This window comes from Myotis daubentonii, chromosome 7 (assembly GCF_963259705.1).
Source record: "Myotis daubentonii chromosome 7, mMyoDau2.1, whole genome shotgun sequence".
In the NCBI taxonomy this organism is placed as follows: Eukaryota; Metazoa; Chordata; class Mammalia; order Chiroptera; family Vespertilionidae; genus Myotis; species Myotis daubentonii.
Genome location: NC_081846.1, coordinates 51,326,089 through 51,352,008, shown reverse-complemented (window position 1 = coordinate 51,352,008; position 25,920 = coordinate 51,326,089). Strand labels below are relative to the sequence as shown.

General features: G+C 39.4%; 1 protein-coding gene across 2 annotated transcripts in view; it reads left to right on the top strand.

The window, feature by feature from the left end:
• CSRNP3 (cysteine and serine rich nuclear protein 3) overlaps positions 1-25,920 on the top strand; it is a 160,695-nt gene that overhangs the window by 122,140 nt on the left and 12,635 nt on the right. The gene's annotated exons all lie outside the window — the stretch shown is intronic.

Sequence of the window (25,920 nt, the reverse complement as noted above, 5' to 3'; positions counted from 1 at the left end):
ACTGCTTCTCAATTTCTTTCTGTACAGGCTGTCTGCAAAGTTTCTCTTGGGTGACCAGTGGCTCTCAAAGTGTGGTCCCTGAGATAGAAGCACCAGCATCATGGGGGAACTACCGAATCAGAAACACTGAGTGAAGGCCCAGCAAGCTGTGTTTTAGCAAGCCCTTGGGCGGGGGGTTGCGGGGAGCATATTTGAGCCAATGGGAGCTGGTACAGGCACCTTAGCATCTCTTCCTGTGTCCATACTAGTGGTGCTACCTTTGTAGCTCAAAATTGGCCATGTCAGGAATATTTACACAACAGAAATTGGCAAACACTGCAAATCAGAGCTTTATATCCTAGCAAACATTTGTTAAACATTTTTCAGCTCATTGCTGCCTCTAGGTGATTCTGGCACACACTAAAGTTTGAGAACATTTTCATAGGTTATATTTTATACCCTGCTCAGGAGGATTAGTCTATGCTCTGCTTCTTCAGACTCTGACCATGTTGTTCTCCTGACATTTCTTTCACCTTCAAGTTTCAGGTTCCAGGGACAGAGGAAGGACTGCCATGTGTGCTCACTATTTGCCTCCTCTTGTCCCAGTAAATAATATGCAACAACTGCAAATTCTAAAGCCCTTAAACTCTCCCAGACCCATTGTACTTGTAATAGTCATACTTCTTCATTTCCTGGTCCATGCACTTTATTCACACAGGTAAAGCTACCATGATTTTTCTCCAAAATGCTATCAAGTCCAGAGTGCACTTAGGATCCCCCCATCTATGAAGTGGGTCAAAAATCACAGGTATGTGACTTGTCTAAGGTCATCTGGTTACTTGTCAAGACAGGAGAGAGAGTAAAGTAGAAGCAAAGTGTAATCTTCCTCCTCCAGGATCACTTGTGAAATAGTCTACCAAGTGAGACATGAAGATACCTGTAGGCATGTGTGATTCAGAAATCAGGTTAGTAAGTGTTAAATTCCAGAATCATCAAATGACTATGTTTGTGAAAATCTAGCCGCCTAACATAAATCCTATGTGATCGCACTCTTTTTCTCCCTTTAAAAGTTTTCATCTTTATTTATCTTCATTTTGCACTCTACCTTTCATCGATTCCCTTTTTCATTCCCAGGTGCCCTGCGTGCTGCATTCAGCAAGCTATTTCTTCTCTTGGATCTAGATGACTCCAAGCTGATTTCCTGTGGTTCAGTGCTCAACCACTTAAAAGAAAGCTTGCAGCGTTTTCCTTTGTAGTCAGGTGGATTTGATTGTTTAAAACAAGCTTTCTTTCAAAGACTCTCACAGACTATACAAAAGCTTAATCATTGTATCTGTGTGTAGACTAAAATAAGACCTAGGGTGCACCATACAAGGGTGCCTGTTCTTTGATTTTTGAAGGACTAAAAGCTCCTTTTGTCTCCTTTTCGGTCTGACAAATTAAACTCCGGTGTTCTTGGTGAGCAATGAATTAATTCTAAAATTATGCACATGCATTTTGAAATAGTCTTTTCATTTTCTACTGAGACAGCATTTAGAATTGTGAGTTTTATTTCTTCTATACCTAGATCTGACTTCCTTTTCTCCGAGTGTTCATTCGCCCTCTTTATTGCCTTTCCTGCTTTACCCATTTGTAATGCCTTCTTCTTCAACATTTTGAAATCCACCATAGTGTCTCCTATTCGTTAGCCCCCGACCTCCCCCGGGCATTGACTGCGGTGCGTGCGTGGTGGAGACATTCTGGGTGCGCGTGAGGGCCTGCCACGAGCTTGTCCCTTCCGCTGGATACCAGCAACTTTCCCACCGGGTCTCCCCCAAAACTGCTCTCACAGTGCATCTCTTTCTCACCCAGATGGCAGGGGAGAGACAAAGTCGACATTTCACATTTACTGTGTGCGTGGATATAAGTCACTCACTGTGACTTTCAACACCATTTTAGGAAACACTGACCTTGTACAGCTATCCCCTATTGGTAACTTTATCAGAAATTATTTTATTTCTCGTATCATAAAATTGCTAATATTCAACGTGTCCAAAGTCAGCTCTTTGATTCTTCAGAACTGGTGGAACCAAGGCCTGTTGCCCTCATTCATTCAACATTTATCAAAAGCCCGCCCAGGCGCACCCAGGGACATGTGGCTACCCTAGGGAGGTAATTATTGGCTCAACGTTTTCTTATTAAGGCCAGGGTTTTCAATTACTGTGTGCCTTTTTCATTATGTTCAAAATGAGAGATTTATTACCTGCACTAAATATCATGTAACATTCTAACTTAATCGTAATTGCCTTGCTCTTGCAATTTTCTGAACCAGATAACTTCTGAGGAGGCCTATAAGAGGGTTTTAAATTTAAATGATACAATAAATCACATGTTCCCGGTAAACAGCAGCGATGCCGCGCATCCCGCACTTTCAGAATTTCAGCTCTCAGTGATTTCAAGCAACTGAGTAGGGGCTGGGGCAGCGTCTGTGCAGGCAAGTGGCTCTTCCTGCCACTGCACGGAGCAGCTTGTGTGCTCACCATGCATCTCCTCAGCAGATGAGTGGTGTCAGTGAAGGCTTTTTTATATTCTTGCTCATGGGAGCTGTTTACTTTGGTGGGAACTAGTCCAATTTACAAGCTGCCAGTCTCCTGTGGAAGTCAGCCTTCCTGGCACACATCTTTTATTTATTCCAGGGATATTAAGTAACCCGTTATGGAGTTACTTAGAGGAGCCCTTGGCAATTGCTCAGCTATCCTGCCCATGATGTATTAGAAGTTTTAAGGAAAAGCAGGATGCACGCCATGCCCCAGAAGACCTTCATCTAGCAGATGAGACAGACATGGGAACAGGGGAATTACACACCTGAGTGATTAGACAATCAGACTACATCCTTGTGTTTAAATAGTTTTATAACAATAATGAATTTTACCATATCAGATTTCAGTAAACTACAGCCATGGCAGGCCAAACCCATGCTGTTGCCAGTTTTCATAAGCTTGATTGGAGCGCAGCCATGCTCACTCATTCACATTTTGCACAGTGTCTGGGGCTGCTTTTGCACTCTGACAGAGTTAAATAGTTGCAAGAGACCAAATGGCCCACAAAGCCAGGATGTTTACTATCCGGCTCTTGACAGAAAAGGTTGGTTGACCTATGCGATAAAATATGTATAAACCTGTATTAAAGGGATGAGTTCAAACACTATTGCCCTGGAAAGTATCCACTCGAGACTTGCTTGTAGTATTTTCACAATATCTGTGCCGTGTGGCCAGGCCTAGAAATGATAATGAAATATGACCATCATCACACTGACGATCATAGAAAACCATTAAGCATTTTGTAAGTGCTTAGAATATAGCCTAGATATTAATTCTGAATTTAGTAAGAAATTCTTCTTATTTTCTTATCAATGCCACAAATTTATCATCCTATTATGAACAAAAAAGTGAAATAAGAGAAACCAAATGTTCCCTCTCTCTTTTCATTCACAGTCTGTCCCTACACTTGGACTCTAGAACCTTACATTTACATTTAAAAAGTTTTAAGTCTAGACATCAACAAATCTCAATGCATTCATATTTTAGATAAATTCTCCATTAGAATACTCCCTTTTGATTCATAAAAAATAACTTTGATTAAATGAATATTTCTTCATGGGATATTTCCAATAAAGTATGATCATGACATGCCCCACGATTCTTTATTTTGCTGCTGCTTTATCATTACTTTGCACTCTCTAATTTGGTTGAGCAACCTGGACTCAGAGACTTATCAGCTGTCAATTCTGTTTCCTATCTACAAAATAGAAGCCCTTTATCTCCTTTGTAGAGCTGTGCCAAGAGTGAATGAGATAAAACCTGAAAAGCACTTAGCACTGTGGTACACATGTGGAAAGTATTCGTTTTCTTCCCTTTTTGATACATTCTGTAGCATTTGAACATCTTTCATGTCCTACTCAATGCAAATGTTCCTGTCATCCTAAACTGAGCAAAAGGACCACCTGAGTGAAGCACACACTGATTGTGTGGTTAAGCTTGTTTAATGCCTTTAAAGCATTCATCCCAATCATTACCGGATGATACCATTTCAAGATATTTAGACCTAGCGATGCTCTACTCCAAATGGCTGATAATACAATAATATTGTTATAGGAAGGCAGCCAGGACTTCTTTTATTCTTCTATCACCTGGAACTATGTTGAAATGTGAAACATTAACCTCCTGGAGTCTGCAGATTTTGGGTCTCTATCTTTAAGAAAGAATGAAATGGCTTGTCATGAGGCCTCAAATTCTGGCATCAATAATATCTTTATCTTGTTATTTTTCTAGGATTTCTTGTGAATGTGCATGGAAGTATTTGGACATTTTTTAATTGCAAAAAGAAAGCAAACTCTTAAGAAATTGCAGCTTCTTTATCTTGCTCTATTCAACATTCTAATGCCTTCCTTTGTTTTCTACATAATAACTTGAATCCCCCAGCTCGCAAGCTTTCCAAGACTCCCCACTGAGTACAGAATAAAATTCCATTTCCTGATCACAGGATTTAAGCTTAAAATTAAGCTAGCCTATTCCCCTATTTCTTGTTGAATGCTAGGTCTGATTCCTTTGTTCATTTCCTCAGTGCAGAGAATAGTGCCTGGCCCATAGTAGATGCTCACAAAATATCTGTTAAATTTAATAACTGAAGTATGAACAGAACCTCCTCCACAACCACCCACTATTCATGGCTCTCTGAATGTGTTCTGCCCCTTACAACTTGGGGGTACTTTTTAGAACTATTGAAATGCTACCCATACTTTCAAAGCCCTGCTCTGTGAAACCTTTCCTGATCCTTCTGTAACCAATATTAATTTCTTTATTGAATTTTCATAGCACTCCTTACATCCATTACAGTATTAAAGCAATTCACTCATTCAATAAATATTTGTTGTTAGAAAATATCATCTGTAAAAGATGTATTGGACACCTATTCTGCAATATTCTGGGCACGGAGAATACAGTGGTGAACAAGACTGACAAAGGCCCCTTCTTACAAAGCTTATATTCTGATGGTCAAGGTGGATAATACAGACAGATACATAACATCAGGCAATGATATAGATGCAGACAAAAACAAAGGAGGAAAAGGAAATGAAGAATGATGGATGGGTGGCTCTTCTACACAGGGAAGTTAGAGTAGAAGGCATGTGAGCAGAAAGCTGGATTACTCAAAGAAATATGCTAGGCCTTGTGCTAGGGGCTGAGAATATAAAGATCCATGAAACACGCTCCTTGCTCACTCACATCATGAAGAGACCTGCCTGTCAGGTGACAATAATTGCACTCTAGGGTGTGGAAAGTACACGGATACAACCTATGGGGGAGAGCCATTCTAACACTGGTGTGGTTGCCTTGCTCTTTTATGTGCTTCTGTGTGCCTTACTCTATTGTCATCTCACCCAGGAAGGAACCATGTGTTCATCCTGGAATGCTCCAGGGTGCTTAGGGCCCAGTGTATTCCAGACGCAGCGGCTGCTTCTGGGTCTGGAGGGGAGACATCCCAGCACTTCAAGAGGAGCTGGGGAGGAGCCACCTGGAGCTCCCATCTTGGTTCTCAGCAGAGCGAGCTGATTGCTCTCCCCTGTGAATTACTGTCCACACAGAGAGCCGCCATGAGTGGGAGAGCTGCCAAAGCAGTACAGCCAGGCAGGACCCCTGGGGCTCCTGTGCGGTCATCCTCTTCCTTCTGTTTGAGGAGTTTACTGTGAAAGTGGAAATGAATTGGTGGAACCTGGAGAATCTTTTATTGTTTTCTCCCTGAATCATAAAAAATGTACCCAAGACCACACAGGACATCTTGATTCATCTTGGTTAACAAAAGCTTGTCCCTGTTTTACTCCCAGGAAAAGAAGGCATTTTTAAATGGAAAGTTGAAATTCCAAAGTCTTTCAGGGACCCTTATTCTCATTCTCAGAGGCATATCTGAGACATGGTCTCTGAGATAATCAGCTGTTTTGATAAGGACATTGGTGTTCAGTGAGGCAGAAAGAAAGAGCAGTGAGAAAGAAACAGGATAATCTGTGCTCCTGGAGGGACATGCACGGCATACACAGGACAGATACCTATTTTCAATCCCTAATTTTATTATATTATTTGCATAGGAGACAATATTGTCTTTTTTTTTTTTTTTGGCTAATTCTCACCCGAAGATATTTTTCCATTGATTCTTAGAGAGAGTGAAAGAGACAGAGAGAGAAAAACATCGATGTGAGAGAGACACATTGATTGGTTGCCTCCCACACTGTTGGGGCCAGGGAGGGAGCCTGCAACTGAGGCACATGCCCTTGACCGGAATCAAATCTTCCACCTTTCATTCCACAGGCCAACACTCTATCCACTGAGCAAAACCAGCTAGGGCGACGACATTGTCTACATTCAGTATCTTACCTAATGGTAAGATTAGTCTGGACTGGTCTGGATTTTGTGTTAGATGACAGTCAGCATCTGGGTGTTGTGGTCATGGTTTAGTGCAGCTCATCAAGGTCACGCCCAGAATTACATGATTCTGTAGAATTGAAAATCTAGTTCAGAGCCATGGGTAGTCATTATACAACAAAATACATAACCTCCCTCCATCCCCTGGCTCCACTCTTACTCTCTACTTCCACAGTCTCTCCTTTTCTCATGAATTGCTCCCCTGAGAGCTGTAAGTCATCTCCTCCCATTATGCAGAGCCCTTTAGCTTCCTCCAGATTCTACTCCTAAACTCACCTATCCAAACACAGCCTGGGAGTAGCAGACCCAAGGGTAAAGAAACCTCTTTGTTGTAACCCAGTCTTCTAAATCTATGTCAACACATGGCACTGTGTTTTCATAATATTCCTACTAACATTGAGAGGAACAGTGTCTTTCAACTTATTTGTTCTTTTCAGCTGTGGCTGGTGACAAACCATTTATAAGCAGATTAGTGTTTTATGCAAAGCCACTTAGGAATTGCCTGGGTTACAGGTGCTTAATATATATTTATTCAGTGAGTGAATAAATATGAATGCATGCATGTGTAATTTGATGCATGAATCCATGGATAAATTAGGAGTGGATAGGTGAGGAATTCTTTGAAGAAGTGAATAATATAGGAAGATGAACTACGTGATTTTAGAGATCTGTGAATGAGGATAACAGTTCTAACTTCATCAATACTAGTTAGTAGCCTTGTCTTGAGAAGCTTTCCCGGCAACGTTGATGTGTTTGTGTTATTCAAATACATCTCTCCCATTTGGTTCTCATCTCTAATAGCACCAATGTGCAAGATTACTGTGTGTGACCTTGGCATCACTAGAACCCAATTAGCAAATCAACCAGATACCATATTTATCACGAATGGGTGTATGCCTGTGAAAACATGATATATACAAGTATATGATACTTGTATATGTAAATCACATGTGCATTTAAATTCTAGCACAACTTAATTTCTATGGATATTTCTCTATCCATTCCAAAGTTTCACCATGCTAATGCTGCTACACTTTTATTGTTTTTTAAGTAACTACAGTATTAAACCTTGGCTGGATCGCTGGCTTTGAATTTGTTTGGTTTTTACCAGTGCTAAAGCAGAGCACAGTGAGACTGGATTTATGACTGGTTAACCGAGACTGAGGGCAGTCACTGGGAAGTAGGGTTGTCTTTATGTCAGACGACCAGCAGTTCTATTCACAACACGGCGGCTATCATAGCATATGCAATTCTGACCAAGTCAGTCTTTAATTTTCAGCTAAAATATGTGATAAAGTGGAAAGAAGTGTGGCAGAAAACATTGCTGCATCCAATAGGCAGGCCACAGAGCTGTGATTCTAGGTTAATTAAACAAGCCTACAGCAGGAACTCATACAATAGTTTGGAATTAAAGGAACAAGACCAAGCCCTGAGTAGGATGAAAGAGCTAACAAGATTGGACTCTGCTAGGAAAGCTTGAATTCTCACAGGAAAATGGAATCAAATCTAGAACCGAGAATCAGGCTGCTTCACACTGTCTGGGTCTTTACATGGAGATTTGGCAGAAACACTACTATCCAGTGGATTTGAATCTACCTGGAAGGAAAAAAACCAAACTGAGTGTATAGTTGGCATGCTAGTGGAGATGGCGCCATTAATATATTCCCAGGCTCGTTTTCATTGGCTTAGAATTAGGTGGGAGTAGTACTCACAGCAGATTGTGACGGGACCAGCAAGGAATGACAGATTCATAACCACTATGGAGTGGTTTATGCTCTTAAAACTACTTTATGGAATCCTATGAATAAGTACTTGTGCTTATGTTTAATAAAATTTTTGAAAATGTGAAACATATGGCCATAAGTGCTAGGGTATAAGATGACTCATTTATAGTAATGCCACTTCATGATGTATTAAACATTTTTATTGTCTTGTGTTCAGAAAACTATAGAAGTGTTTCTTAAAGTAAAAAATAGAGAATTTGCCATCTTTGTAAGTGTTTTGCTTTTTGTGAGGTTCATTGCATAAAAGTTGGAAAGTTCAAAAGGGTATAAAGAAATGTTTTTCAAATTGTAATGCTATCACCATCAAGACAACCACTATTAGCATTGTGGTTTTTGTCCTACTATTTTTGTGTGTCTTATTGTATAGTTGCCACATATAGTTAAACTTTTTTTTTTTTTAATCTGTTCTGTTTTTTCACTGAACACTATATCGGGCATTTTCTAATTATTAAAAACATCTATAAAATCTTATTAATTTTATTGGCTACAAAAATACCCCTTCATATAGACAGAGCCCCATTTTACTCACCCATTTTCACAGTGCCCAGCATTTAGGTAGTTGTCAATTTGCCAACATAACTTAATGAGGAACAGGTTTGGACATCTATAATTTTCTAAATTTCTGATTATATAATCCTAGATTCAGAATCATTTTTATTCAAAAAGGTAAATATTTTATAGGTTATTGGTATACATTAAGAAGTTGCTTTCTGGAAATGTCATTATTTATATAACAATTAGTAGTATAGAAAAGAACTCATCTCTTTGTACTGTTGTCACAATTTGAGATTATAATAATTTATATTATTTGCTAATTAGATGGGAGAAAATTGTTTTGCTATTGTTTTGGTTTTGCTTTCTTTGATTATTAGTGAGGTCAAACACTTTTTTACCTACTTCAGACATTCTAACATCATTTCTTGTCAGCTTTCTATTTTTTTAAACTTTGATCATCAGTTAATTGTTAGAAAAATATCCCATGTACAGAGAAAAAGGATAGCTGATTCTCATTATTCATGGCAGTTATTTTCCATAAGGTCTCAGTGAACACTAAATTAGCAAATACCAAACCATTGTTCCTAGAGAAATACAGGGTTAGATGTCTGGGAGCCTCTGCTCATAACATTTTCATTCACCGATCAATACAGACCTTGTTTAGTGTGTTTCTGTTTAAAGACACCTTATTTAATATATTATTGATCGATTAACATTAAACTCATGGCCAACAGCACCGTAACTCCTGCCTGAACAAAGCTGATCGGACTGCTGCATGAATTTTCTCTGTAAGGCCCATCACAGCCTTCTTGTCCTTCACAGCACTAGCCAGCACTCCAGCCCTGCGCTTTGGGGCCAGTTTAAACAGCAGAATGACCTACAAAAGAGCAAATCATGTGGCGCTGCACCTACCACGCTAAGGATGCTTTTTACAGGGGGAGAGCTCAAACTAGAGGGCAGGCAGCCACCTTGCTCAGCCTGGGCTGTGAGTGGGAGGCCACTCAAATGTCTCCTAACCCTGCCCATGTCTGTGAGACACTATGAAAGTGCCATGAGTGTGGATTTGGGGTTACCAGTAGTTTAAGAGAGGAGGGGAATTCAGAAATACAAAATCCATGAATAGTGAAGATTGACTAGATCTCCATACTTCAGTGATCTGGCTACAGGTGAATGGGGATAAATATGGATGAGTAAAGAAATGAAGGAATAGACAGATAAAGATAAATTAATTCATTTTAAAGGGAACCTGCAAAATGAAAAATGCTCTTTAAAACCTATCATTTTGAAAAATAGATAGGAGTTGGCATAACTAACTACAGCAAGGAAAGTGCAAAACTGAGAATGACGTAGCCAGTATGCTGACACCTGAGGAGAGGCAGCGACAGGAAATGGAAGGGCCACCAGGTGACGCGGGACAGAGGTGGGTGACTGTGAGTCTCATTTGCCCACTTGTGACATTGGATGAGACCCACTATTTTCTCCGCCACAGCATCAAAGTTAAGGTACTCTCCTTAGACCAAATGGTCCTTACAGTTACGTTTTGCCTCTCATCCACAGTTATAGCCCTAGGACTTTGCATAATTCCCAATATGTTTTGCCAATTATCTATCAGATATATATGTCAGATACTCAATGCCCAAAATATACCAAAAATAAATGTCAGAACAAAAAAAGTACAGAGTTCTGTACATTTAAAGTGCAGAATAAAGCATTTTAATTATAAAACCCATGTCATATAGGACTAGACACTGCCAATAAATAGTTAACACCTATCGATCTCTCTATTTCAAACATTCGGCTGCTTTATATAAATGACTTATGTGGACTCAATTATATGAATGAGTTATTAATTTCTTTATTTTTACTTAACAAAACTTATATAGTACTTACTATGCTCCAAGCGTTGTTTAATGCTTTACAAATATGAATTTATTTAATCCTTGTAACAATACTACATAGTAGGTATTATTATTAAAACCATTTTATGCATGAGGCATAAAGAAAGTAAATTGTCCAAAGTCACAGCAAGTAAATGGTAGACTCAGGATTTGAACTAAGTGCTTTGGCCCCAGAGTTCACGTTTATAAATTAAATTTCGTCACAACATTCCTAGGAGATTTCAGATAAAGGAACAGGGCTTAAGTAACTGACCTAAGGCAGCGATGAACATTCTGGTGTGTCTGACTCCAAAGCCTGTGTCATCACGATTTATAGCTCCAGGTCACCAGCGGTTTGGTAATAAAACAGCAGAGGCTTACAGTGGTTTCCTAAGCTGCTTCCAAGAATAAGGCTACTTGCTTTATCGCTTCCTGTTTTAATAGTGCAGCTAGATTATCATTGCCATAATTCTAGATTGCGTTAGGGTCCTGGAAGCAGGTGCTCATGGAATATCAGAAAGAAGCAGAAAGAGTATCAGACCATTCCAGATCTCAGAAAGGCAGGCAGTATGTTGTCAAGATGAATGGCTTGATCTCTGGACTGCCACTGTCTGCATTCAAATCAGGCTGCTCTGTTACCAGCTGTGAGGTTTTGGTAAATGACTTCACCTCTCTAGACCTCAGTATCATTTGTAAAATTGATACAGTTCTACCTCTTCAAACCATGATTGTACTGATGTGAGGATTCAATAAGTTAATACTTAGAAGACGCTAAGAAAGGTCGTTGGCACATAGTAAACATACAAATAAAACTTCACTAATAAAAACTTCACTAATACATACTTTAAAATTATCCAAATTTGTCTTTTACTCAGTCTCACCTCTTGTGTACCAGTACCTTCAAAATTTTTGTGGCCACACATCTCTATCATTAAAATTAGCAAGCATACCAGTATCCTTATTTTATGTATAAATTATGGAAATGGATTGCTATAGTAATAGATTCCATACAGTTTTAAACTAGACTACAGATACGGTTCACCAAGTCCTAGTTTATCTTTCCCCAGTGCCAGGAGCTTCCCTAGACACCCTGGATCATTGCATCCCCGCTCCGTAAAGAGTTCTTTGCTCAACGGTACCTGTGGCCTCCTCCAGTGACATACTAAAGAAAAAGGGTAACTGCTGAAGAAAAGCAATTATCTCCATTACCATCTGAGAACAACAGTTTCTTCATTCCCTCAATAGTATTCACATATTCAACATTCTGTGTTATCTCTAGTGAGTCCTTTATCAAAGGCCAGAAGTCTGGGGGCCAAGGCCAAGTTTACCTTAAGTTGATTCTGCTTTTCACTCTTTGCCTTTTTCCAACTCTGTGGTGAGGAAATTTGATCAGAGATGAATATTTTGCTTGTGGAAGTCACTGAAAAATCAAATTTAGAGGCATTGAAGACTGTGTACATGAAAAGGAGGGCAGAGAAACTGGTTAATGGAGACTGCTGTGAGCCAAAATTTGGAAGTCTGATTTGCTCTAGATGATAGAACAGAAATCTTGAGAAATGATGCTCTTAAAGATGGAAGAAGTTGAATCCTGCTTTTGTAAAATATAGTATACTCATTCTTCTGCTCATGTTTTCCTCTTCTATCCCAAGGAATAGAAACTCCTTCAATGTAGGGGCAGGAAGGAAAAGAAACCCACTCCTTTATACAGTCCAAACCCAGGGTTACTTTAGCTTTGGGGAAAAAATATGTTTGTAACAACCCATATATCAGAAGAGTAGCATAGAAAAGGGCAAACATATATCCTTTTAGGACTGTTTATATGTATCCAGGAGGTACATGAGGGGGAAAAATATCCATAGATCACAGAGGTGATAGGAGAGCTGTAGCTGATACCACTCCTTGGAACTGCTGAAATCATTCCAAAGGTCTTTGAATTGGTTTTCTCTTTTGGCAACACATCTGCAAAGGGAAATATCCCTGAGCTATGAAGATGAAAGATGCTATACCTCACAGTAATAAAAAATACCTCATTAAGCATTCTTTAGGAACTGTTTTAGTTCATAGTCTCCTTGTAAAGAAAGACTATTTCTTTATGTGTTTTTTGAATATTGCTTTCACATACTAAATAATAGTTATGCATATGTGCTTGTAAAATTAGAATTTTATAAGAATTGCAGTGTTTAATAAGAGTAGAAACATATCAATAAATCACTCACTTATTAAACTATGAATTGAATATTACACAACATTCTATTTCAGATTCCTGGGGTATATGATTGTACAAAATAAAATAAAAATTCCACTGGGAGACACTCCTGCATGGCTTTTCATACTCCTAGCTGTTTTTCTGTGGGTGCCAAGAATGCACTGACCTTGGCCCTCTACCTGAGCCAGTTCTCAGGGTTGTGTTTGTAGCAAGCAACCTTGATGGGTGAGGTAATGTCTCCTTCTGGGACAAAAACAAAACAAAACAGGGTTACTTACTTGCTCACTGAAAAACTGTGGTTTCCTATACTCATTATGCCTTGGATCCAATGCAAACCTACTGTGTGTGTAATATCTATTTGCACACACACACACACGCACACACACACACATATCGCCCCTGTAGAACTTGGGGGACAAGAAATACCAATGGACACATGATGTTCATGACACTTGATATGCTGGGAATAATAAAGCAGTTTGTTCTGACCCATGAGTCTCCTGTCTTTGCCCTCATTCATGAAACATGAACAGGACAACTTTTTAGCTTTAGGGTAAATTCAGTCCCAGACATGACAAATCTCTGCCCTCATTCAATTTTCATTCCAGCCCACATTGTTTCAGTTCTGCCCTATTTTCATATTTCAGTAAAAATGTAAAATCCCCTTTGCTTATTCCTGTACCTTGTCTCAGGGTCTCATCAACTGGGCCTTGTTCTTATGTCTCATCACCAAAAGGAGAAAGTCGTCTGTCGTAGAGCATGCCTGTATGTTATATTTCATCGGAAATGAATTCTTGAGCAGTATGATTTTATTTTTACGGGACAGCCACTGCTCTAAGGCAAAGATGACAATTTAAATACTAAGAGACAGAGTCATTTTGTAGATCCATCACCAATGAATTGCTACAGGCAAGCATTTCAGTCATGTTTTTGCTGTCAGTCAAAACCAATTAGTGATATTTTATAGGCAGGATTTCTCTTTCAAAATCATTTTATAATATTCAGGTAACTGTTCCCCCCAACCACTACTTGATTTTTAGAGATGGATTTACAGGCTCATTGTTGACGGACTGTGGTTTATTATGATGCCGTGGTTGGTTGGTTATGTGAGATCTTCTGGCATGTAAATTATAGCATTTTTCAAGTGGTTTCTAATACAAAAGTTATGTGTGCCCACTAGCCATGAGGGTGATATGTCCTCTTTTCAATACATTTTCTTTCCATTGAAAAGCACCCCAGGAAAATAAAGTGTCTAGAAATTAGTGAGGAAGGAAGCTATGTTGACCATGAGGCTTCAGGGAAAAGCTGTCATATGTCATTTTATCATTTAAAATTAAGAAAAATATATTTAGCAAATGTTTATTGATTTACCCTGTACTTCATATGCTCATTCATGGAACTTAGTTTAACTCTTATCAGGTGAGTTCTAGATGCCCAGCAGTATGCCATTTGCTGAGGGTTCTCCAGGGAGTAAAATTCGGGCCTCCACCCTAGGTCTTGATTGAACGCTAGTAGAGGAGAGACACACACTAATGTGATCAATATCAAGGCAAGGATGCTCTGGAAATGTGCAGACCGAGCTCTCACCTTATCCTAAGAGTTCTATGAAAGGCTTTCTGGAGTTGACACTTGAGCTGAGTGACAATTTTATTTTTCTAGTAGATATTGGGTAACAATTCCATACTAGACATTGTGTATAAATAACTTTTTTATTCGTCGTTTTAAAAAGAATTAAAAACAAACAAATATTATGAAAACTGCACATAAGGTCAACCAAAAAATGGGTATGTTTATAGAAAAATCATAGCTAAAAGTGCGTCTTTTGGGTTTTGACTATTTATTGAATATTCAATGAATATTCATTCAATTATTCATTGACAGCCAAAAAAAGAAAGTACCTGAGTAACCTAGCTGCCCTTCGCCCACCAGCCTTCCCAGCCTCTGCTTTAATCCCAACTCTGAAGCCCTGGATCCTTTTTTAAAATTTAGAATTTCTGACATACGGAGCCAACATTGATTAATTTCTTCCTTCCGTATTTGTTCAATGATTTGTTATTTTTATTTGGGATAAGTATAGTAAAGGTGTTTCAAGCTTAAGGACAAAAACAGAAATCAAGCATCCAGATTTCATCCTTCTGGGCAAAGTTCAAAATTCAAGTGTATAATCTTTGGCCTGCTGTTGCTCTCCAGGATGACTTGATCTTAGGAGAGTTGTGTTGCTCTTATTGTTGAGGATTTTGTTTTGTTGCTGCTGTTAAGTGATGTTCTGACCTGGGTTATTATGATGTGTTAGGCTTAATGGGGCTACGTTGTTGCCCCAGATGGAATACTGTATGGCAAAGTCACTGAGCAGGTGGAAAGTGCTGTGTAATTCTTCTAACAGGAAAGGCTCCTGGTGGTATTGAGAAAATGTCAAAAGCAGCAAAACAGGTTGGGAGAGCTGAAGAATAGCAAATGTCTCCTTCTGTCATTGTGTGAGCCTTTTAATCAAATGGCCTGCCTCATGCAGCTTTATTTTGCATTGAGATATTCCATGTCCCTCCAATATTTCTCCGATGGTGGTAATGAATTGCATTGCCCTCTCGGTTGTAAGAGCGCGGGTGCTCTGCTGAGAAGCCATATGGTTCCCATTTATTTTAATGTGTCTTTGACATCAGGAGAATTGCTGAGACAGCAGAGGGAAGTGCTTACACCTTGGACTGCAGCCAGAACTGCAACTATTTATGTTTAGCAACGACTACCTTTTTCCCCAATAAGAAGCGGTATGGTCTTAAAATGATATCCATATTGAGATTTTCATAAAATGAGAGTATAGGTTTATATATTTTGGAAATAGCTGTTACTTTAGTAGCAGTGAGATATGGTTCTTTAGCATGAAGTTTTAGGGTTTAATTGCACAGATGAGAGATTAAGGAAACAAGCTGGGAAGTAGGTGGTACTTATTTTCTCATGATTTTTATTTGGTTTAACAGCGTCACCAAGATAGTACTCTGCATATGTAATGCTTTCCATCTGTGATTCTTAAGTCATTTCACAAAGGTAATTATTTTTGATAACATAACTATGATGTAGATAAACATAATTCTGAAAATATTAGTGCAGGAACTAAGGAATGCAGCTACTCATTAATATAATCTGTATAATGGATTTTAGCAAGTATTAGAATTCAGATTTTTTATTGATTTTATTATTTCACAATTTATCATTTTCTCAGGACAGAACAATATTTTCTCTAATTCATTATTAATACCAGGATATGCTTCCAATAAAGAAACATTTTATTTTTTAAAAAGTGAAAAGATATTTAGGTACCTCAATAATTATGTATGATCCATATGACTGTAACAATGACTGTAGAAACCTCAAAGATTCCTTGGAAAAGTTTAATGTTACCTAAAGGAATGTACATTGTGTGAAAAGAGAAAAGAGCTGGTAACATTGATCAAAATTCTATAAAATGATTTTACCAATAATAATGTAGAATGGTTAGCTGACTGTATGGAACAGGAAAAAAAATAATTCCAACATCCAGTCTCCTTTGGGCAGAACTGATCAGAATGCAGGGCCTAAATTTAGCAAAATATTTTAATGTCACATTGTGTTTCAAATAATTTTGCTCAAGGATCTTAATGTATAGACTTTAAGTGGTGTGTCATGCAAAGACAAAATTGAGCCAGAAGGAAGACTGTTCCAAACATAGAATTGGAACACCAAAATTCATGATGCCTAGTACTATAAATTTGGTGGACAAATTAATGCAAAAGGAAAATTAGAATGAAAATCAGTAGATTGCTCAGTTACTGGTACTATTTTAATCTATAGTTTCATCTAAATTTGTTTTAGTTTAACAATTCACCATCCCCACTGTTAATGGCATTTTGTGTTGGTGGCTAGGACGTTCTGCAGTCATATCACATTTTCAAGGGAATGTCAACTTAATGTAAGAGGGACGAGGATCAGTGCTAAGTCAATTATATGTTAAGATTATATATAAAAGAGGACGTGTTTTCTTTTTTAACTTTTGCTGTTTCAATTTTATCACATTAAAATGTAACATTTATTCCTTGTATCTTACAAGTATGAGAATAAAACAACCCCCTGCACTCCCGCCCCCCCTTTTTTAAAGATTACTCACAAGCATTAGAAAGTGCAGGGAGCATCTTTAATCAGGAGAATGTGTGGATGAAAAATAGCTAGTTCTGAAAGATGATTACTCTTTGATATTTAATCATTTTAATTATCTATGACATCAAAGCTGGAAGGTCAAAGTTTACACTTAATTTCTATAGGCAGGATTCCGAATGTACATCAAAACCCTGGGTGGTAAACCTTACATTTTTCCAAGCTGAGAATTGCAAATCGACGATTATGCTATTAAGCGACCCCTGTAATGTCAAATGCAGCTAGCCGTGTGCTGGGCAGCCGGGGTGTAGCTGTGTGGAGAGACTGGCGAGAAAGCTGGTTTCCTCCATGCAGATCTCTCGCTTGTGTGGATGTAGCCGACAGACTGAATGGATGACGACGTGACTTGCATGTTTATGATCCAAAACAAAGCTTTAGTCATCCAGCCTCAAGGGTCATCTTTTCATGTTATTTCTAGTCTTGCTAATATTTTTTGTTTAAATGCATGGTGCGGTACTTGTACACCTCTTGATAGGATACTTATTATTTTACATAGTCTTATATGAGAAGGTCTTATTTTTGGTTTTGATTTGATACACTAATGACTTCAAAGCGTCTCATCTTAAATTATTTCACTCAGAAGCTGCGATGCTCGAAATATATTATTAGCCTTGGGGGCAATTCACTGTGAATATTTCTAACTTAATATTGGAATGGAAAATGCAGCTAAATGGTTAAACTACCTAATTTTGTCTAGGAATTATAAAACTATTCCTCCTCTACAGAAGGACTGAAATCAGAATGATGACTGGTTCTTATGTCTGTTTATCGTATTTTATATGGTTCTGTTGACTTGCTGCTTTGCTAACTAGTACATAAGTTGGCTGGTTGGTTTGAGATGGAGAAGAGTGCCATTTAGGGACTGAGGAGAGAGATGTGCTGCAATTTGAAAAGCATTTAGAGCTATCATTCTCACTATAGGGAACCAAATACAAATGTGGACGAGGCATCTCGAGTAGCACTATGGGTGGGACCTATTTTTCTTGGATCTTTTGTTTTTTAATGCTACTTTCATAGTAATAGGGGCAGTAGGAGAAGAAAAAAATGGTTCCTGATTTGTTTCCTATTATCTGGATTCTGACATTTTCTCACATTTGCTGACTCTGTCTCAGTACCTTTTTGGAAATGCAAAGCACTTTAATTCCAAAATATTGGATATACACAATATTGCTTATAATATGTACAGCATTTGGGAGCGTCTCCTTTGTTTGTGATTGTGTGTGTTTTATGCTCTTCATAACCGAGTGTAAAGTAATGTAATATTTGCCATAGATTACTTTACATTACACACTTTAGGTAATTTGTATTTTGTGCGTGGTTGGAAAGAAAATATTCCCAATTAATCTTTACTTTCATTTTTCCTCTCATTCACCCAGGACCCAAGAATATCAATTTTTTGGAGTTTCTCCCACTTGAATGATTTACAACTGCCCTAAAAGCCTTACTTGAACAAAATAACAAAAGACAAAACTAGAGCAACTATATTCAGAAAACTTGAGGATGTAACTTAAAGGAATAAAGGAGGATAATTAAAATAAGTATGAATTGCTTTCTATAGCAGACTATACTTTATTTTCAAAGAAACTATTCCTATACTTCTTGGTTGCTAGATTGATTTTTGCTCCTTACTTATGGTTAAGATTTAAGAACATGTGGGCAACACTCTCATGAAGAGGAACCAACCTTGATAGTCATGTCAAGATGGATAAAAATGTGAGAATATGATCACAGGAAATTTGCAGAAGTCACTTGTAAAGATTAGGACTTATTAAAAAATCTTAATCACTTTAACCATTGAAAATTGATTTAATATCTAAGCTATTAGGCTAATTTCTACATAAAGTATTTCCTGATGAAACAAGATTTTGGGTTTGTAAGCTAGGCTTCCTAACTTCCTAAGTCTGATTTGATCTTAATTTGTTTTTCAAAAGTTACAAAGCAACATGCACACTTTCAGAGCCCCCGATTCATTTGGTCTGTATGTTTTAAAAACTTGCGTTTAATTCCCCAAGATTTACCAAAATAAACAAGTTAACTTCAGCAATTTCACTTTGCTTCTACTAAATTCCCCCCAGATAAATGAAAAATAAACCCAAAGTATAGACTTTCAAATCACCTGATGTTTTCCTTCTGAGCATAGTGCACAAGAGAGAGAAGTGAGCTAATGACTTCAGACCCAAACAGCAGAACTAATATTTTCCAGGGTTTACCCCTTGTTTAACATCACACTGGTCCATGAACTCTCAACTTGCATGTGCCAGATTTAGTGGCAAAATACTTAGGTCTGTTTACTGCTTCCTGCCTTTCCAGCTATACGCAGGCTTTGCTGGTAGTTGCTGGCACAAGGAACAAGCCTGCATTGAGAGGGTGACCGGCTTGCTGTGCCAGCATGAGCTCCAGGATGGCAGCACTATGGTGGTGTCCATGGTCTGGAATCTGGTCTTCCTCTTTGCAGGCCCAGATCCATGATTGAAACCCAAATGCGGGGTGTTTGAGTCAGTTCATTCTCTCGCAAAATTGAAGCATGAAGTCATGGACCAAAACGGTCAGCAGAAGCAAAGTTTATTGAGAGAAGCCAGTCCCGGAAAAGGTGTAGGAGTGCTAGGAGCAGGCCAGTGTGTTCAGAGCTTTCTTCCCATGTTACAGTCAGGTGTTAAAGTCTCATTAGTCCATGTGTAGAGTCCCACATGGCCATAAACCACATGGGTGCAGGGGAGCCATCAACCCTGCCATCAACCCAAGAATCTAGCAGGGAGAGCAGAGAGGAGAGAGGAAGCATGTGCGCTTTTTAATCTAGGGGCAGATGCATATCTTGCTAGGTTTTGATTGGTCCTGTCAAAGAATTCTGCCTTAGCCACATCCTTGGGATTGGTTTATACACCTCACTGCCTTGTGATTGGTTATTTGCAAGCTGCCTGTCTTAGCAACATCCATACATTTTAAAGTTTGTCTGTTGTGTGTGCCCTTCCTTCCCTGCCCAGCTGGGTTTCCTGGTTCTATTTCCCACCCCCCATCATGGTTCCTATCCCTGTCTATCCAGCCTCCCTCTGTCTCCACATGATGGTCTCTGTGCGGGCGGAGAAGGCAATTTCAGATGGCGTGGTATGCGCTAATCACATTCACTACTGGCTAAAGTATAAATTTGAAACAAGTCATTTGCAGTAAGAAACAAAATTGATGTGTCAACTCATTAGTCTTGAAGGTGTATCCAAATTTATATGAACAGGTTGGTTTATGAGTGTGGAAATTAAGCAAAGTCAGTTGAATTTTCTTAGAGACTGATGTGATTCAACTCTGATACCTGATATATTCAACTCCTCTGTGGGATCAGAATATCCAGAATATTGGTCTTATCGGAATACTGTCTCACCCTGGAAACACACTTCCCCAAATGTAGTTTTGACTTCCATTTTTAATCCACTCTGCCCATGAACTAATTATATATTTTGTGATACAGTTTATTTTACTTTATCTAATTAAATTCTTACCCTGGCATTGTGAATGAGTGACTTTCTCATTTTTATTTACCATTCATTTCTAAAGCATTTTTTAGGAAGAATAACCTGCTGATAGCTAATATCATTCTCCCTGAGCTGTTTATTTCTTTAATTTATAGAAATCAACATTATCTCCATAATATGTGATCATTTTATAGTAACACCAATATGCACATTATGATGTGGTTACCATAGTGGTGTTCCCAAGAGCTACGTCCTAGGCAGCATGTGCAGTATTGTTGCATTCAGACACTTCTGCTTTGGGAGGTGGGGGTCAGGGGGATTGGGCGGGAGTTAATTGTAAATGGGATAAAAGAAAAGGAGCTGAAAGACACCAAAAAATTAGAATTGTGCATGAAAACAGACTAATTCTTTTTAAAACAGTAATGAAAGACAGCTTTTCCTGCCTTTTTCTTGCTCTTGACCTCACAGTAGTAAACTGAACACGAAACTCTGTAGTGACACAAAGCTGAGTTCAGGCTTTCTGCAAAGGGCACAAATGACTAGGTAGGTATATCAGGGAGGTTTTAGATTCCCTAAGGCAGATGTGTTGAGTGAATTTGTCTGTTTTTTCCCAGGCTTGAAAAACAGACTCTTTTTTTATGACTTCATTTTGTGATGTTAGTCAAACTGGGGCCTGGAGGCAGGAGATAGCCCATAAAAGCCCGTGCTAGTGCTCCGATGCAATCAGAAGAGACGCGGGTGGCTCCTAAGTTCAGGAAACCCACACTTACAACATCCCTCATACAGCTGATCTTATAGTATTTCAAAGCCTTCCTTTTAAACATACTTTGTAGGCGTTCCAATCATTCTTTTCTCAGTGCTTTTTATAATATGCAAATGCTAAAACAACCATATGCACAGGTGTGACTTGTGAAGGCTTGTGGGACAGAAGCATCACGAATCCTAGCACAATCTGACAATGCTAGTGATGCCAAGAGCCCAGGTGAAGGGACCCTGCTCTCTGTTAGAAAGTCCTTTCTGGACTGACTTTCTGGAAAGGATTATCTGTTTTTTGTTTGTTTGTTTGTTTGTTTGTTTGTTTGTTTTAATTAAATCTTTATTGTTCAGATTATTACATTTGTTCCTCTTTTTTCCCCCCCATAACTCCCCTCCTCCCAGTTCCCGCCCCACCCTCCGCCCTCACTCCCCACCCACTGTCCTCATCCATAGGTGCACTATTTTTGTCCAGTCTCTTCCCGAATCTCCCACACCCCTTTCCCCCCCAAGAATAGTCAGTCCATTCCCTTTCTATGTCCCTGATTCTATTATAATCACCAGTTCATTCTGTTCATCAGATTATTTATTCACTTGATTCTTAGATTCACTTGTTGATAGATGCATATTTGTTGTTCATAATTTGTATCTTTACCTTTTTCTTCCCCTTCCTCTTCTTAAAGGATACCTTTCAGCATTTCATATAATCCTGCTTTGGTGGTGATGAACTCCTTTAGCTTTTCCTTATCTGTGAAGCTCTTTATATGACCTTACGTTCTGAATGATAGCTTTGCTGGATAAAGTAATCTTGGTTGTAGGTTCTTGGTATTCATCACTTTGAATATTTCTTGCCATTCCCTTCTGGCCTGCAAAGTTTCTGTTGAGAAATCAGCTGACAGTCGTATGGGTATTCCCTTGTAGGTAACTCGGTTTCTTTCTCTTGCTGCTTTTAAGATTCTCTCTTTGTCTTTTGCTCTTGGCATTTTAATTATGATGTGTCTTGGTGTGGTCCTCTTTGGATTCCTTTTGTTTGGGGTTCTCTGCGCTTCTTGGACCTGTAAGTCCATTTCTTTCACCAGGTGGGGGAAGTTTTCTGTCATTATTTCTTCAAATAGGTTTTCAATATCTTGGTCTCTCTCATCTTCTGGCACCCCTATAATTCTGATGTTGTTACGCTTGAAGCTGTCCCAGAGGCTCCTTACACTATCCTCGCATTTTTGGATTCTTTTTTCATTTTGCTTTTCCCGTTGGGTGTTTTTTGCTTCCTCGCATTTCAAATCATTGACTTGATTCTTGCGCTCCTCTGGTCTGCTGTCGGGAGTCTGTATAATATTCGTTATTTCAGTCCATGTATGCTTAATTTCTAGTTGGTTCCCCAATATAGCATCGAGGGTCTCATTAGTTTTGTTGTAGATCTCATTAAGTTTATCAGCGGCTTCTAAACAGTTCTTGAGAGACCTTAAAAGTGTGGTTCTGAACTCTATATCTTCCATTGACAATTTTGTCCTGTTTCTTTGTCTCCGCATTTTGTTATGCTTCCTTGGTGCACCCCCTAGTGGTCTTTGTTCGCAGTCTTATAGTTAAACCTTGATTGTTGTAGCTAATCCCAGGGAGGGTTTGACCTCCAGGCCAAGTGGCTATGAGAATCAGCTGTGTCAGCAGTGAGAGAACTTCTGTCCTCTAGGGAGGTGCTAATCTAGCCTTTGCCTGAGGCTATCCGGCAAATGCCTCTGCGCAGGGCTTGGGCAGGGTGGGTCGCACAGGATCAACAGGGTGGGCCGGAGAGAGCAGTTATGGCGGCTCTCAGTCCTGTCCCCAGGGGCTCTGCCTCTCTGAGTCCCAGCACCCGCTGCAAAGCTGGGAGAGAAAGCTGCACTCGCTCTGACCGAAGCCAGACAGTCCCGCTTCTCCCGTTTGAGTCTGGGTCCCTAAAGACTCGCCTGTATCTGGAGCTCAGAGTCTGCGACTCCCTCCCGATTGAAAACGCCAACCGCGCCCTCCACCGCCAGCCCGCTCCGCGCACTCCGCACCTCAGAATTTGACTTCAGCACTGCGCCTCCTCTGAGTGTCCGTATGCGTTTCTCTTTCCTCCTAGTTGTAGGACTTCCACTCAGCCAGCGTTCCTGTGGTTCTGGGTGATGTCCCTTCCGTCTTTTAGTTTTACTTTTGAAGTAGTTGTTCAAAGCAGCAAACTCCTGCGTTAACCTATGCCGCCATCTTGGTTCTTATCTGTTTTTTTAGGAAACGGTGGTACAATATATTCATGCAGAAGATTGAAGAGTTCTTCTTATAATCTAAAAATACAGATTTACAATCTAAATAAATTTTTAAGAAGGAAATTGGTCTAGAGTACCAGAATTGTCTAAGAAGAAACAAGTAATAAAGTTGTCAGAGGTGCTTATAATAATTATCTTAAATTACTACATTAATATTTTTTCTTACCTATAAATGTATGACCTTAAATGATAATGATTTAAGGACATCATTTTTATGATATCAAGGGTGAAAAAGGTTGAAGATTATCACCCCAAAATCAGAAGCTCTAGCCTGCTGTAAGGGGTGACAGATGAGGTTGTCAGATCACCAGGCAGATTGTTGAATTTTGCTTTCTATGGTGATCTTTTACATTTTTACAAATGCTTCTCTTTTTTGAGGTGATTTAAACATACGGTCATGAAGCAGATCAGAGCTTTTAAATCAAAGCTGAAAATTGTCTCTGCAGCCAGGAGTATACGTTGCAGTGAACATACACATAAATAAATGGGGAAATTATGTATGCGTTTGAAAGCATTTGCTTTCTGGCAATCTCCTTTGGAGAAGTATAACAGTAGGGAAGAGGGGAGGTTGGGGAAGCTAAATTCTTGCCCACATGTCCTATTTCTCATACTCTATATTCTTCTGAATCTGTGCATTCTGCCTGAGCTCATCACTGAAAATGAAAGCTTCACGGTCAGGGATCACCATCTGGTTTATTCACCAATGTATCCCATCATCTAGAGCGTTTCCTTGTACATACTAGGTCCTTGGTTAATACTTATTGAATACATAAATCTATGAAATGAGATTAATCATGGCAGCCTCTTTATATTTGGCTTAAATATGTTATTGAGTGGGGTGGGGAATAAGACACACACAAACACTTGAACCCACATGGAAGAAGATTCTATATAAATCCAAAGTGATTCCATACTCTTTCTTTTACATTGCTTATGCAGCCTTCCAAATTAAACTCATCTTGGAGGACAGTAGCAGTTGACATCTCTCAGCCTTGTGCAACTTCCTGGGTGACTTCAGCTCTGGCTGTGACATGATGCTTAAAACCCTGGGCTCAGGGATAATGAATCCCAGCTTCACCACTGGTTGTATCACCTTGGCCATGTTATGTATGTAACTTTTGATGACTTGGTTTCCTCAAAATGGAGACGGAGACAAGGGCAATATCAACCCAAGGAGTTGTCAAGATAAAATAATTCATGTAAAGTTCTTTGCATAATACAGAACTTAGGAAGCACTTCGCAAATGTTAGTTTTTATTAATTTTTGCTATTCAAGGATTTATTCTCAGTGCATTGTTTCTTCCTGTGTGTTGTTCTACTTCAGCATGTGTGTTAGTTTCCTAAAGCTGCTGTTAAAAAAAAATGCCACCAACTCAGTGGCTTGGAACAGAAGTTTCCTGTCTCACAGTTCTGGAGACTCGAGGTGCTGGCAGGGCCATGCTCCTCTGACAGCTGCAGGGGAACGGCCTTTCTTGGCCTTTTCCAGTTTCTGGTGGCCCCAAGCATTCCTTGGCTTTGGCAGCAAAATCCCCGTCTTTCTCCATCTTCACGTGGGCTTCTCCCTGTGTCTGTACATCACCCCTCTGTGCATGTCTGTGCCCAATTGTTCCCTTTTTTATGTGGACACAGTCATATTGGATTAAGACTCGTCCTAAAGACCTTACTGTAACGTGATCACCTCTATAATGACACTATTCCTTAATAAGGTTACATCCAAGGTATGGAGAGTGAGAACTTCAATATATTTTGGGCGTGAGGAGGCACAGTTTAATCCATCGCAGCGTTATTCTATATCTGTCTCTTCAATTCATTGTACCTTTCCTTACCCAATGGAGAAGTGTCATATAATATAGCAACAGACCCGGTGCTTTTGGGTTTAAGATTAGTTTTGCGACTAACTGTCTACACTTAAAGAAGCCACTCAAATTCTGCAAGCCTGAGTCACTTCACTATAAAATAAAAAGAATGGGCTAGATGATGTCTAGCATGTCTTTCAACTCTAAAAGGTCCTGATTAGAATGTGACTTTCTTTCTGTTGACTACATTATGTGTCTCAACCCTCCATGATGCTCTGTGCATTTTGAGTCCCTATCCTATATAATAAAAGGCTAATATGCAAATCAACCGAACTGTGGAATGATTGGTCGCTATGATGCACACTGACCACCAGGAGGCAGATTTTCAACACAGGAGCTGCCCCCTGGTGGTCAGTGTGCTCCCACGGGGCGGGGGGGGGGGGGCACCACTCAGCCAGAAGCTGGGCTCACTGTTTGTCCTACTGAGGGACATCCCCCAAGGGCTCCTGGACTGCAAGAGGTCACAGACCTTGCTGAGGGACCTCACCCTCCCCACCACCCTCCTCCCCGCAATGCACAAATTTCGTGCACCGGGCCTCTAGTAACTAATAATAAAATGTCTCATGGCATTTTCAATGGTCTCAGCATACACTTAGA